Source organism: Mesoplodon mirus, assembly GCF_964341445.2.
Source record: "Mesoplodon mirus genome assembly, chromosome: 2".
Lineage (NCBI taxonomy): Eukaryota > Metazoa > Chordata > Mammalia > Artiodactyla > Ziphiidae > Mesoplodon > Mesoplodon mirus.
The window spans coordinates 13,961,625-13,973,736 of NC_138977.1; the positions used below are offsets into that span (position 1 = coordinate 13,961,625).

General features: G+C 44.6%; 1 pseudogene across 1 annotated transcript in view; it reads left to right on the forward strand.

Annotated features, from left to right (window-relative positions):
* LOC309798627 (transmembrane 9 superfamily member 1-like) overlaps positions 1-12,112 on the forward strand; it is an 80,533-nt pseudogene that overhangs the window by 68,260 nt on the left and 161 nt on the right. The window lies entirely within an intron of this gene.

Below are 12,112 nucleotides of genomic sequence, written 5' to 3' on the forward strand. Positions count from 1 at the left end.
CTTGTTGTCTTACTTTCTTTGTAGATGTTGCGTCCTCAACCTCATGTCTGCCCAGCACCCTAGTGTCTGGAGCTGACCCCCTCTGGCCTCACCTCAGGTCCTCTCCAAAGCCAGCTACACTTTTCTACTCGAGGCCTCCCCCTCCATCTCCCCTCCCAACATAACTCGCTTCTCCTGCATTGACACATTTTTGCAAAGTAAAAGGTTGCTAGTTCAGATCCAGCAACAGGAGACCAGAAAGGGGAACAGATGGTCAGAGACAGGGCCTCCTCCCTCTGATAACAAAGTAGGGCCATGTTCAATTCATACCACATGATTTGCTAAAGTGGTATGTTCTCTCTTGGAAGGATATATGCACAAGGCCTCAAGCAAGACAGAAAAAGGTCCCCACAAGTCCCCCAAACATAACTCTTCCATGATCATAGCACCGCCATTTGTATACTGTCTACCAGGTATCAGACACCCCAAGTCTCACCTCCATCCTATGAGGTGCTACTACCCTCATGTTACAGATGAGAAAACTGAGGCTCAGAGACATTCGTATGTGGCTAATTGGTGAGAGAGCTTGAATGTGAACCCAGGTCTGCTTGACTCCAACACCCGGGTTCCTAACTTTCCTCTACATCCAGCTTAACTCTGAGACGGCTGACTCGTTCCAAGCTGCCCCGAGAGCCAGACAGTGTCCTAATACATGGAGCTGGATCATAGTCCTTGCCCTCCTCTTCTATATCCCAAATTCTCACTTCTGTGGGAACCTGATTTCCTGCAGTTTTTCTTTCTGCCCTGCCCCCGCTCTCTTCAACCTCTCTACCTCTCATGGGTGGTTTCTGATGGAAAGGTGTTGACAGCTCTTTATAACTATCCTTTTAGTTCTCCTTTAAAAAAAAAAAAGAAAACTACATTCATATTTTAAAACGTGGAAGCATGGCTCAGTGATGTAAAAAATTATGTCAGAACAAAGAATATAAAAGACAGAACCCTTAGAAGGAGACATATCAGCCTGCACAACCCGCTGCAAAGCTACACGACGAATAAATCACAAACGCTTCCAACACCTGCTGTGCCCTGGAAAGGCTCTCTGGAAAAAGCAGCAGTGAGAGTCTTTGTGCTTACCTTGCAAACCTCACCAGGGTTAAAGCCCTGGCACCATTGGAGAAGAAAGTTGGAGCATGGAACCAGCCCTTAACTAGGAGTCAGTCAACGACTAAACACTGAGCAAGCATGAAGAGTCAGTCAGCCTCTCTGGGCCTCATCTGGAGAGCTGTTTGTTTGTTTGTTTTTGTTTTTTTGGAGAGCGTTTTTAAGGTCCAGCTCGCCCCTGCCACTCTGATTGAATATCTCTCTGATGAAGCCTAGGAATTGTTATATTTTAGAATTTCCCTGAGGGATCCCTACCCACGGCCAGATGTGGGAACCACTGAATGAAATGATATCTAAGATACCTTCCAACTCCAAGAACTTATGATAGTTTCCCTTACCCCACTAAGGGCAACTTGATAGCATCGTCACGTAGCTGGTGTTGCCAAGTACATCCCAAATGTCACATAAAACAGGGACACTGGTTTCTGTTGCAGAACAGAGACCATGAGGATGGATTTGAATGACCATTTGAAATCAAGACCCAGGGAGGGGCTTGGCTGCCACCCACAAGAGGATGGGGTTTGGCTCTTGCCTGTCTGGATGGAAGGGAGTGGATAGGGCACTGGTAACATGTACTTGACAGAATCCTGCTGCAAAGAGTGACTCCTTTAAACAAAGCAAATTCCTTGCTTTCAAGTTTATTGACAAACACAGCCAACTTAAGAGTTTATGTTTTGTATCTAAATATCCTTGATGAGCAAAATTTCAGTGATAATAACATCTGGTGGGGAAGAGATTTTAGACAGCAAAACGTGAGATGCTAGTTCTTACTTTAGAGAATTTTTTTTTTTTAATATATTTGGCTGCACAGAGTCTTACTTGTGGCATGCGGGATCCAGTTCCCTGACCAGGAATCGAACCGAGGCCCCCTGCATTGGGAACGCGGAGTCTTAACCACTGGGCCACCACAGAAGTCCCTGGAGGTTTTTTTTTTTGTAAACTTCTATTACTGTTATGAGTTGAATTGTGTCTCCAACCCCCCGCCCCAGCAAAAAAAAAAAAAAAAAAAAAAAAGATATGCTGAAGTCTGAATTCCGGGACCTTAGAATGTGACATCATTTGGAAACAGGATCTTTGCAGAAGTCAAGTTAAAATGAGGTCATGAGTGTGGGCCGTAATCCAGTGCGGCTGGGTCCTTATAAAAGGAGGAAAATAATACACAGAGAGAGACATGCACTCCGGGAAGACCATGTAAAGACACACATGGAGAAAATGCCATGTGCCTGGAGTGATACACCTATAAGCCAAGGATTGCTGGCAAACATGAGAAGCTGGGAAAAGACAAAGGATTCCCCTACTGGTTTCAGAGGGAGCGTGGGCCCTGCTGACACCCTGATTTTGGACTTAGCCTCTAGAATTGTGAGACAATACATTTCGGTTGTTTTAAGCCACTCAGTTTATGGTACTTTGTTACAGAAACCCTAGGAAATGAATACAATTACCAACCTAGACTTTAAAGTAATAATAATAATAACAACAACAGTAATGGCCCCATGTATTGCTTGGTTTTACATGCATGGTCTCATTTAATCCTCTCGATAACCATGGAATGGGTTTATCATCCCTACTTTTATTTTATTGTCATGTCCATTTTTTAAAAAAGGCGGGTGTGACCAAGTCAGATTAAGAAATTTGCTGAAGATTAGACAGCTCTAAAAAGGAATGGGACTTGAACTTGATCTCGGGCTATCTGACCCCAAAGGCTTACTGCTGCTGACCCTAGAGTAGCCTCCATGGAAGAACTAAACCTAGAAAAGTAAACCTAAGCAATTCCTCAACTACTGATGCCAATATTTATGGCCTAGTGTCATTATTTTGTTTAAAGTAAACTTGCAGGCCAGATACCTACGATTAGGTAAATACCAAAGCACATTAAGTAAAATGTAAAATGGTTTTAGGTTAAGTCATCTGAGATTTAAATCAAATAAGCAGGGATAAGACCCTGCTTCTATTAATATAAGCTAATCAATGACTGAGTCTACGTATTTATAACAGAGGTGACAAAAACAGTGATACGAAAAGTGTGACTGTTTTTATTTTACAGTTGATGAAACTGAGCCACTTCAGAGAGTGAAGTTTTTATCTTAGAGATGCTCTGTACAAACTTCCAGAATTAGGGTTGATTGGAGTTTTTCAGGATAATGGGTCTTTCCCAAACGGAACACTTTCTTATGCAATATAATGCAAGAAATTTTAGAAGCTCCCATCAAAGGAGCTCCCCTGCTTTCTGAAGCTTAACTTTTAGGCAATAAAAGCTTTGGCCTCAAAGTGGCAGCACAAAGATCAGATACAGGGAAAAGATGACTGAAATTACCTTGTGGTATTTTCAATGATGAAATGATGATTTTCCATGATGAAACCAAAACTGAACCTATTCTTTTTTTTTTTTTTTTTTTTTTTGAGGTACGCGGGCCTCTCACTGTTGTGGCCTCTCCTGTTGTGGAGCACAGGCTCCGGACACGCAGGCTCAGCGGCCATGGCTCACGGGCCCAGCCGCTCCGCGGCATGTGGGATCTTCCTGGACCGGGGCATGAACCCGTGTCCCCTGCATCGGCAGGCGGACTCTCAACCACTGTGCCACCAGGGAAGCCCGAACCTATTCTTTTTTAAGCTGTGTTGTCATGTTTATACGTAGATCACTCAAGCAGAAATTTCCTGAGAAAGCTCATGGGTCACCAGTATGACATACTTGGAGCTTGATCTCATGGAAGAATTCTCACATGTTGATTCTAGCCTCTAGAATTAAGCGTGTGAAGAGTTGGTGTCAGCCCTGCCTGCCCTCTGTTGGCACACAGATCTGCAGGAATGCTCCCTCAGACAGGCTCAGACATGCCCGCGCCTAGGAGACGTGGCTTTTGTCAGCAGCCTCGGTCCATCAGATGCAGGAGTGAGGCATGGCCATGACAGCTGGCTATCCCCCTGCTCTCTGAATCGTCCACACCCTTCACCCTACTTCCCCATCCTCCTTTGTTGGAAGCTGCTTTTCCTCAAGCACTGGTATTCAAGATAAACATTTCAATTGTATTTCTTATTCATTTTCCCAGTTTTGTTTCCTAGATTTCCAAGATTTTTTTTTTTTTTTTCCTACTGAGCATGGTAGGTTAAATAGGCTTTTGTGGGCTAGTCTGGGAACATTGTTTCCAGTAAAAAATGCATTCTGTGTTGGAAACAAACAACATACACAGAGAAACGCGGTGAACACCACCTCTTTGTAGAGTGGGGACTGCCTGTCCAGCCTCATGTATCTGAGTGAAAGCCTCCAAGGGTTCTCTTTTGAAACCTAATCAGCCCTTTTTGTTTAAATGTCTCAATCTGGGTTGGAAAGCTATGAGTCTGGCCACATGTGGGAGATCCTAAGAAATAAACCATTTTGATGTTTGTATCATCCGTTTTCTAACTGGCAGAGAGGGTTAGAAATAAAGTGATATGACTGCCTTCTTCCTCTTTAGGAAAACACCAGCCCTCTGAGGAGAAGGTGGTGAGAAGTGACTGAATTGTTCATTCACTTGACAAAGATAATTTACTTACTTAATTAAATCATCCAGCAACTATATACTGAGTGTTACAACCAGCTGGTCACTGTTCTAGGTGTTCCAGTGGAAATTCTGACTGAACAAACAAGGTCTGTGGGGTGATTGACACTAGGTAACAGAATAATACAAATAAACAACAACATGTCGCAAATGCTATGATGAAAATGAAACAGAGGAAGAATTAAACCGGAGAGGTGTGCCCAGGTAGCTCCTTTTGATTAGGTGGCCAGGAAGGCCTCCCTGAGGAGGGACTTTTACACTAACACCAAAACCCAGCTATAAGAAGTTACAGGGAAGAGAATTCCAGGTAAACGGAACAGGGAGTGCAAAGGCCCTGTGGTAGGAGAGAACTTGATTTTATCCCAAGAACAAAAGGGTGAGTGTGGCTGGAGTGTAGCAACTGAGAAGGAAGGAGGGTAATGTGAGAGTTGCTTGCAGAGCTGGTCAGGGACCACATCCTACAGGGCCTTGCAACCAGGGTAAACTGTTTAGATCTGATCTTAAGTACATGGGCAACACTGGGAGGTTTTAAGCAGGGCAATGTCTGAAGTGAACTGACTTGAAAGGCCTCTCTCCTACTCCATGAGAAGGCAAGATTAGAAGCCGAAGTTTTAATTAACGACAGCAGGGATGATTGTGGCCAACAGGTAGTGTGTATGTACCATGTGCCTGGGATTCTTTAAAGTGCTTTACCTGCATTACTTGATGAATCCTCATGACCAGTCTATGGAGTAGAAATTATTAGAATTTCCATATTACACATAAAGAAAATAAAGCCTAAAAAGTAAAGAAACATGTCTCCAGCTGGTAGGTTTTTTTAAAAAATATCCTTTTATAATTATATAAGTTAATAATAGTCATTATAAGAAAACTGTTTTTTGGGGTTTTTTAAAAATCTTTTGGCTGTGCTGTGTGGCATGTGGGATCTTAGTTCTCCGACCAGAGACTGAGTCCATGATCCCTGTACTGACAGGGCAGAGTCTTAACCACTGGACCGCCAGGGAAGTCCCAAGAAAATTGTTTTAAATGAACAAAAAGAAAAAAACTAAAGCACTTGAGATCACATTGTCCTGAGATAACGTTAACATTTTAGCTTATGCTTTTCCAGTCATTGTGCTATGCAAATACATTATCTACTGTTCTCAAAAGCATAGGACCACTTACTTCTATACATGACATAATTCCTAGATTACAGATTTTTTTTACATTTTTATTATTACTTTTAAGAATACTGCCCACAAATCCATTTTGAATGACAGTATGAAAAAAATGTTAAATCGTAATACACAGAATCAAGTATACTATTGGATAGTTAACTAATATGAAAAAATTTTTTTAATTAATTAATTAATTAATTTTTGGCTGTGTTGGGTCTTTTCTGCTGCACGCAGGCTTTCTCTAGTTGCGGAGAGCAGGGGATACTCTTCGTTGGGGTATGCAGACTTCTTATTCTGGTGGCTTCTCTTGTTGCAGAGCACGGGCTCTAGGCACACAGGCTTCAGTAGTTGTGGCTCGCGGGCTCTAGAGTGCAGGCTCAGTAGTTGTGGCACATGGGCTTAGTTGCTCCGTGGCATGTGGGATCTTCCTGGACCAGGGATCGAACCCGTGTCCCCTGCATTGGCAGGAGGATTCTTAACCACTGTGCCACCAGGGAAGTCCCATACCACATTGTTGATAGAGGTTACTATTGGTTGCTAGGATTTCGAGTTTTACTTTCTTCTTTTCGATATTCTACTTTTCTAATATCTCTACAAGTAGTGTTTTTCTTCTAAAAGTAATAAAGTAAATAGTGATTTAAAATTATAGATTAAGAGTGGATTGTTGGGACTTCCCTGGTGGCGCAGTGGTTAAGAATCCACCTGCCAAGGCAGGGGACGCGGGTTCGAGCCCTGGTCCGGGAAGATCCCACATGCCACGGAGCAACTAAGCCCATGTGCCACAACTACTGAGCCTGTGCTCTAGAGCTCGTGAGCCACAACTGCTGAGCAACCCCTGCTTGCCATAACTAGAGAAAGCCCGCACACAGCAACGAAGACCCGATGCAGCCAAAAATAAATAAATTTAAAAAAAAAAAGACTGGATTGTTTTGGGGGCATTCCCTGACAGTCCAGTGGTTAGGACTCAGTGCTTTCACTTCCAGGGCCCCAGGTTCCATCCCTGGTCAGGGAATTAAGATCCTGCAAGCCGTGCGGCACTGCCCTCCCCCCGCACCGCCCCCCCCAAAGACTGGATTGTTTTTAATTTAATGAAGTTCTTCAAAAAACATTTTTCTGTCCTATTCCATGTCCATAGCTCAAAAATCTCTGTCAGACATAAATTGCTCCCAAGATGGCTATTCTCAGCAACCTGCTCCTGATGGGCTTGTTTGGATTGGTCCCTCAATGGCAGAGAACACCTCCTGGCAACAAGCTCCCACACATCTCCTAGACACCTACGTGTCCAGACTGTACTAGGCACCCCAAGTGCCTAGTGCAGCAGCAAACGTAACTTCTGCCCTCTACCTCAGCCACCATCACCAGAAAAACAAACCAAACAATGTGCGGCCAAGTAGTATGTCATCTCAAACACTAGAAGGTCACCTGGGACACCCCCATAAAAGCATACCTTCAAAGGTGGTCAAAAGGAACAAACTTCTAGGCTTCCCTGGTGGCGCAGTGGTTGAGAGTTCGCCTGCCGATGCAGGCCAGTCCAGAGAGGGGGAGCATAGGCAGCATGGAGAACGTGCCCTGTCTTCCCAGCTGAGCAATAACTAGGCTGCCCACACCCATAGAAAACCCATGCTCAGCCCATGCTTGAGGAACTGCCCAGATGCCAGGTTGGGAAAGGATGCTCAGGGCTTGTAGAAGACCTGCCCGCGTAACACGGATGCTCAACTAGCATTGTTCTCCAAGGCCCTGCACTGTCCTGCCACGGGGCTGCTTCTTTGTGTTCCTCTATCTTGAGCGCAGGAGCATCTGAGCTGGGTTCTTTAAATTGGGCTGAAAGATATTCCAAAGTTGGCCACAGCATTTTTTCCTGGGAACCGATCTATGGACTCAGCAAGGAGGATCAATAGGACCTTAAATGACCTGAAAGGACACTCTACTTTTAAAAAGACTGCAGGTCCCCAACAAAGTCCCTCTGGGGAAGGGGTGGCTTAGCAACAAGCCCCTCTGGGTGGGGGCTACCTATGTGTCAAGGATGTCATTTCAATGTCAGGGGTTCCAGAAACACTCTGTCAATCTGTCCTTGTTGGTAACTTGAGTTAACAAGGCCATGTGAATATTTTCATTTCTGGATTGAGTTCAAAATCAGAGTCCTGTTTGCTCTCCATCTATGTTGGAGTAGATAGTACCTGCATCCTCAAGGTGAAATTTCACAACTTAAGTCACCATAGCAAAAGGCCAGCCTCTCTTCTCATGCAGAGAAGAGGAAAGATATCTTTGAGTTGGGTGCCCAGGAAAAGATGGACAACTCTATCTCATCACAGGACCTATGGACCTTAATAAGCCTGATCTCTTTATTCAAAGTGCATGGTGGCCAAAGGAAGGTTAGGTCACTGTTGGTAGCCCATGAAGCAAAATGAGCTGCTTCTCCAAGAATCTGGAAACCAGGTCACCCTCAGAAAGTTAGACTAAAATCTGTGCGTATGATGGATTGGACTAGAATTCAGCAGGAGTAGACCAAGACAGTGACAGAATTTGTGACCGAAGAATTTGGAAATACCCCAAATTCCCATCAAAGTGACTTGACTGCAATATCAGCAAGGTAGACATGGAATGTGATTATGACTTTAAAAGTGTAAATCTGCCTAGTTAGGTGTATAGGATGCTGTGTGGAGAAACTGGTTTGAAGAGACTAGTGCATACAGAAAGGAAGCCCAAACTCTCAGAAGGTGGCAGGGCCATCTAAGCAAGGATGGATGGCGGGGGTGGGGGGTGGGGGTGGGTGCCTCATTCTTTCAGGGCATTGTGTCAGGGGCATTTCTCTGTGGACCATACAACAAATTTCATTTATTCTAACTCCAGGCTAAGCAAACATCTGGATGGAACTTGTCTTCTCAAGTACATTTATCTATAGAGACTGATCTTGCATGGCAATGTGAGTATTCTGGTCTGTTGGTCATAATTTGGGTATGTCCATCAGTCTCTGGGGTCTGGTTAATGCGAGTTTATTTGAGGAAGGTCAGGATCTCAGCCGTCATGAATGTTGTGACATTTGTGATAAATAAGACAGCTGGAAATGCCCTTCCATTCACTCTGTGGACAGTAATGTTAAAAGATACACCATGTACCCACCCCTGCAATGTTAGCATTTGCACATGACTGATTACAGGACCCAATAACTTTAATTATAGCCCAGTAAAATAATTTTTTAAAAAAGCAATAAAATAAACTGATACTTAAGAAAACACATTTGGTTTTGATGATCATTGTATTTTCAAATTCCTGCATCCTATTGATTTTTCTGAAGTACTTTCTAAAGCAATCACCTCTTTGAAATCGTTTCCAATTTTTCTTTCTTTTTTTTTTTTTTTCAAATCATGTCATTCAGCAGCTTCACCAGACCCAAGCCTGACAAAGGTTTTCATATCCCATAATGGAAAGACCAAAAGAAGCAGGCACACTGCAGAGGAAGAATATTTGTCCAGAGTGGACCCAAATAGGGAGACCTGGGCTGTGTCTTCCCTTCCTCCATGCCCCCAAAGGGCTAAATTTAGTTTACAGGATATACTGCAATGACATTAACATGTTGCAAGAACAAGAATCAAGCCAAAGGGAGAAAAATAAGCTTAATGTGGTGCAAGATATTTAAATGCCATGGCAACTCTGATGTCTTCTCTATTATTTAATTCACTTCCTCAGGTCAGGTCATCCTGCCCTCTCTCCCCTGCACTTCCTGTTGCTGTAATCAAATCAGGTCACCCTGAATTTGTGAGTCCTCTTCAGGACTGCAGTCGTGTCTATTTCCAGCAGAATGAATTTTCTCCATCTCTTCCTTTGCTCCCGGACCTTTATTTGGTGCCCTTGATGTTGCCAGTTGCTCTTCGCTGTGCTCCACATGCTGTAAATGCTTCCCTTTCATCCACATCTCTTCCCCCACACCCTGCTCCTCAGTGCTGCTCTCCCCGCCCCTCCCTCCAGCTTCTGCAGTTGTCACTAACACAGTTAGCCACTTGATTAGCAACTCAGTGATTCAGAAGCCAAGAACCTTGGTTCTCCTGAAAGGCCCATGCTTCTCTTCCTAGAGCAAGATGAAGTGCCTCCCTCAACCCCACATCTCAGGGCCCTTATGCTGAGATGACACGGGGGCTTGAATATCCCATTTGCCAGGGTTGCTCCTGCTTCTTCCCCTTTCTTCTTCTGTGCATGTCCCCGGAGCTCTTCATGCTCTATTTAGCTTTTCCCCAGGAAAGGTGGACAGAGAAGGTTTGAGCTTAGCATTTTGGTAGCCCCACCTGCTCATTTACAGATGGGAAAACTAAGGTCCAGAGAGCTTAATTGACCAGTTGCATGGCTAGCCCTTGCAGGAACCAAAACAAACAGGGTGAAAACTCAATCACATTGGCAGATTTGGTGGGAAAAAGTCTTGTTGAGGGGTGAGCAGTGCCCAAATGAGTATTGATGATGATTGAAGAGTTCCTTCACTCATCCTGCCCTCATCTCCTTGCCAGCAGTGTAAGCAAAAGATCAAAACAGAGCGGGCACGCCAGTCATAGATCCACCAGGACACCGGGCGAGGGTCTGCCTCGTAGGAGCATGAAGACCCTGAAGACCGCCTGGGCCCCTCCAGCCCCTACCAGCAGGACAGGATGAGGGCTCAGGGACAGCCAGACTAATGAATTCCACACAAGTCCCACATCCACTAGGCTTTTCACTATTTGCCCACACGCATAGTGGTGAATTGACAGAATTTTTCCCCCTCAGTGTAAAAAGATGCATAAAATACATGATGCCTATGAAAATATATTTATTGCAAAAGTTGTATCAGTCTTGTAAGTAAGCACCAGCCTTCTCTGGGGAAAGACATGGGTGGTAAAATGAATAAAATAACTCAGTATTTTGACTGCTTCCTGCAGTGGAAGAGGGACTTCTGTTTCCCAAGCTGAGTGGGAAGAGAGGGATTTATCCTTGGATGCAGAGGAAGCAAGGCAGGGCATCTTAGAAGAGCCACTCCTTGGTGTGAGCGTGCAAGCAAGTCCCACCCCAGAGCCTGGCTGTTGGATGTCCTGAGCCACCCCTTTTTCGTCCCTGGTAGGGCTTGTTCTGGTGCATTGGGATCTGCTGAGTTAGGAGCTGAGCTCTGCTGCCGCCGCCCCAAACTGTGATTAAGAGCTCAATGATTGATTTTCTAGCCCATGACCACACTGGTGGGGACAGAGTATGACAGAGGAGACTGGCGGGAAGCCAAGTGGAAAGAGGGTTTATGAACTGAGCTCTCAATGAAGAAAACTGTGGGAAAGAATGCAATGGAAGCAGATTTGGGGCCAGTAGATGTGGGAAAATAGAACTCAAAAACGCTCTTCAGACTCGAACTGAAACAAAGCATTTTGCCAAACACAGGAAGAGGATGCAGTGTGAGAAAGACTCAGCACTGTTTATATAAAACAGAATATTCCTCTCTGCACAATCATCACTGACAAAGCTTCACCTTCCTTCTGTACCAGGCACTGTGCTGGGTTCTGGGTCTATAAAGAAGAATCAGTCAGTCAGTCTAGAGAAGGGGATTGAAAACACACAAAATGATGTGTAAAAATGCAAATGGCTCTTAAGGGAGTCATCAAAACATTTTGCCTAAACTTTGGGCCCAGAGTCAGCAGGCATGAGTGGTCGGGCGAGGGGGCTGGGACTATGTCCTGGGTGTTGCCTGCCTCATGTGCAAACCTTTTTTTTTTTTTAATTAATTTATTTTATTTATTTATTTTTGGCTGCATTGGGTCTTCGTTGCTGTGCGTGGGCTTTCTCTAGTTGCGGCGAGCAGGAGCTACTCTTTGTTGCGGTGCGTGGGCTTCTCATTGCGGTGGCTTCTCTGTTGTGGAGAACGGGCTCCAGGCGCAGGGGCTTGAGTAGTTGTGGTTCACAGGCTCTAGAGCACAGCTGTGGCGCACGGGCTTAGTTGCTCTGCGGCATGTGGGATCTTCCGGGACCAGGGCTCGAACCAGTGTCCCCTACATTGGCAGGCGGATTCTTAACCACTGCGTCACCAGGAAAGTCCCTCGGCATCTTTTTTTTGCCTGGATAATAAACTGGAAACTGGAGAAGATGATTATCTGGCGGGTTTTTGTGCATCAGTGTAACATGTAAGAGAGGAGATGATATGTTTAAAAGGGGAAAATGAGAAAAAATATCATATAACTCAAAACCAGTGAGTGACCAAGCTCAGTACGTGATGGCTGTTTTTTTTTTTAACATCAGAAATAAAATCCTGTTTCTGTGGGTCATGTTTGAAAATGATGTAAT